The sequence below is a fragment of the Schistocerca gregaria genome, chromosome 1, assembly GCF_023897955.1.
Source record: "Schistocerca gregaria isolate iqSchGreg1 chromosome 1, iqSchGreg1.2, whole genome shotgun sequence".
Lineage (NCBI taxonomy): Eukaryota > Metazoa > Arthropoda > Insecta > Orthoptera > Acrididae > Schistocerca > Schistocerca gregaria.
The window spans coordinates 1021944451-1021947633 of record NC_064920.1 but is presented as its reverse complement, the minus strand read 5'-3'; the positions used below and the strand labels follow the sequence as shown (position 1 = coordinate 1021947633).

Genomic DNA, 3183 nt, shown 5'->3' with positions numbered 1-3183 from the left:
GGCTTCATCAAAGAATGTAAAGAAATATTACAAGCGAAGCATTCTGGTAGGAAACTCCTCACAACCAACACTGTTCAAGATCCGTACAAGAAATGGAGGGCCATAGGATCTGTTCAGAATGTGCAGAGGATTAAGCAACAGACAGTGAGGACACTTAATTCTGTAGATAGGATTCTCGCGAATGTTACCACAAGTTCCCGCAAGTAGGCAAGGAGGTTATCGCAGCTGGCTGACGATCTCGTACATCGTGTCGTGGTGTATTAAAACACGTGAAATGAAAAGCTATCTTGTGATTGTGGTGTAAGAATTGAAATGTGAGGATCAGGAAAAAAGAGTTTATTATTGGAACTGACTGTTAACATAAATTGTTTACGGTTACTTGGAGCCGGCCTGGGTGGCCGAGCGGTTCTAGGCGCTACAGCCTGGTACGGCGCGACAGCTACGGTCGCAGGTTCGAATCCTGCCTCGGGCATGGATGTGTGTGATGTCCTTAAGTTAGTTAGGTTTAAGTAATTCTAAGTTCTAGGGGACTGATGACCTCAGAAGTTAAGTCCCATAGTGCTCAGAGCCATTTGGGTTACTTGGACCTCTTGCTTAACTTCGTATCAGATAAGGCCTGGTTTCATTTGTCAGGTTATGTACTCTCCCAGAATAGCAGATAGTGCTCGCAGGACAACGCACATATTCTGTGAAAAGAATCTCTTCCCTCAGAGAAGATAGATATTACGTGTGCATTGTTCGGCATGCACATTATTGGCCCCATACTTTTTAATTACACCTTAAACAGTGCCAGATATCTATAGATTTTTGACTCTTTCTATGCACAATTAACAGATGGAGAGAAGCTGAATGCAGTATTCCAACAAGATGGAGCAACCATTCACACATCTAACCAAAGTAAGGTCCATACCAACAACACTTTCCCCGAAGACAAACTTGTCAGCAGAGGTCTCTGGCCCCCAAGGTCCCCGGCCGGACTTATCATTGTGCGATTTTTATTTATGGAATAAACAAAAAAAAAATTCTTTACAGACGAATGGAAAAACTGGTAGATGCAGACCTCGGGGAGGATCAGTTTGGATTCCGTCGAAATGTTGGAACACGTGAGGCAATACTGACCTTACGACTTATCTTAGAAGAAAGATTAAGAAAAGGCAAACCTACGTTTCTAGCATTTGTAGACATAGAGAAAGCTTTTGACAATGTTGACTGCAATACTCTTTTTCAAATTCTAAAGGTGGCAGGGGTAAAATACAGGGAGCGAAAGGCTATTTATAATCTGTACAGAAACCAGATGGCAGTAATAAGAGTCGAGGGGCATGAAAGGCAAGCAGTGGTTGGGAAAGGAGTGAGACAGGGTTGTAGCCTCTCCCCGATGTTATTCAATCTGTATATTGAGCAAGCAGTAAAGGAAACAAAAGAAAAATTTGGAGTAGGTATTAAAATTCATGGAGACGAAGTAAAAACTTTGAGGTTCGCCGATGACATTGTAATTCTGTCAGAGACGGCAAAGGACTTGGAAGAGCAGTTGAACGGAATGGACAGTGTCTTGAAAGGAGGATATAAGATGTACATTAACAAAAGCAAAACGAGGATAATGGAATGTAGTCAAATTAAATCGGGTGATGCTGAGGGAATTAGATTAGGAAATGAGACACTTAAAGTAGTAAAGGAGTTTTGCTATTTAGGAAGTAAAATAACTGATGATGGTCGAAGTAGAGAGGATATAAAATGTAGACTGGCAATGGCAAGGAAAGCGTTTCTGAAGAAGAGAAATTTGTTAACATCGAATATAGTTTTATGTATCAGGAAGTCGTTTCTGAAAGTATTTGTTTGGAGTGTAGTCATGTATGGAAGTGAAACATGGACGATAACTAGTTTGGACAAGAAGAGAATAGAAGCTTTCGAAATGTGGTGCTACAGAAGAATACTGAAGATAAGGTGGATAGATCACGTAACTAATGAGGAGGTATTGAATAGGATTGGGGAGAAGAGAAGTTTGTGGCACAACTTGACTAGAAGAAGGGACCGGTTGGTAGGACATGTTTTGAGGCATCAAGGGATCACAAATTTAGCATTGGAAGGCAGCGTGGAGGGTAAAAATCGTAGAGGGAGACCGAGAGATGAGTACACTAAGCAGATTCAGAAGGATGTAGGTTGCAGTAGGTACTGGGAGATGAAGCAGCTTGCACAGGATAGAGTAGCATGGAGAGCTGCATCAAACCAGTCTCAGGACTGAAGACAACAACAACAACAACAAACCAAAAAACAAAGTGTATGCTGACAATCCCCGCACATCAGACAGTCTTAAATGGAACATTACTATGGAAATTAACGACATCACGCATACAGAATAACAGCGTGTTGCTGCTAACGTCGTCAGACGAAGTCAGCGATGCCTGGATGCCCATGTCCATCACTTTCAGCATCTCTTATGAAGAGGTAACTTCATGTTCTTTAACGTTACTACTATCCATTCTTTTTTAATTACTTCAATGTTACTTGCATCCCTGGCGTGATGCGTAACCGTTTTATGTGGGTCACCTTACTCTGTTTCTGTACATTGTGACTACTTACCTTGGTTGTCAGCGGTCCAGCATGGTTACCAAGGCGGCCGGTTGCCCAGTAATGTTATTACAAACATAAATGAGTAATTACATACTTAAATACATGAACGTCTCGCGGATGGACACTCCCCCCAACTAGATGGTGGTGACCGTTCCGCGTATTCACACGTCCTCTGTTGGTGGCTGAGCCTTATCAATTATTGCCAGCCTTGCTCATTTACGTATATGAAGTGATTTTAACTTCCGTTACTTGAGCCAGTGCAGACGGAAAACTACTTACCCTGTTCCTACCGAACTTTATAGGAATGGTCTTGACAATATGCCCTGCAGGGATTGCTTTGTTAGTACCGTCCGCCTCCGTAGCGTAGTGGTAGCGTTACCGCTTACCACGCAGGGGGGCCGGGTTCGATTCCCAGCAGGGGACTGGGTATTGTGTGTCCATCATCATCTTCATCACCATTGACTCTGTATGATGTCAGGCAAATCCAACACCTTCCATGAAAACCTTGACATGATAAGCAAATCCAGTAGTATGTCACATAACTCCGAATAAATCGTGACATTAAATTAACCAAAGTAATACGAGTAACGAGTGAGCAAATGGAATACCACAGAC

At 42.5% G+C, this 3183-nt stretch overlaps 1 non-coding gene across 1 annotated transcript; it reads left to right on the top strand.

The window, feature by feature from the left end:
• Window positions 1-388: 388 nt before the first annotated feature.
• On the top strand, window positions 389-472 carry Trnat-ggu (transfer RNA threonine (anticodon GGU)). The gene is given in 2 exon segments: window positions 389-428; window positions 438-472. It is a non-coding gene; the product is annotated as a tRNA-Thr (tRNA).
• The last annotated feature ends 2711 nt before the right edge of the window (window positions 473-3183 follow it).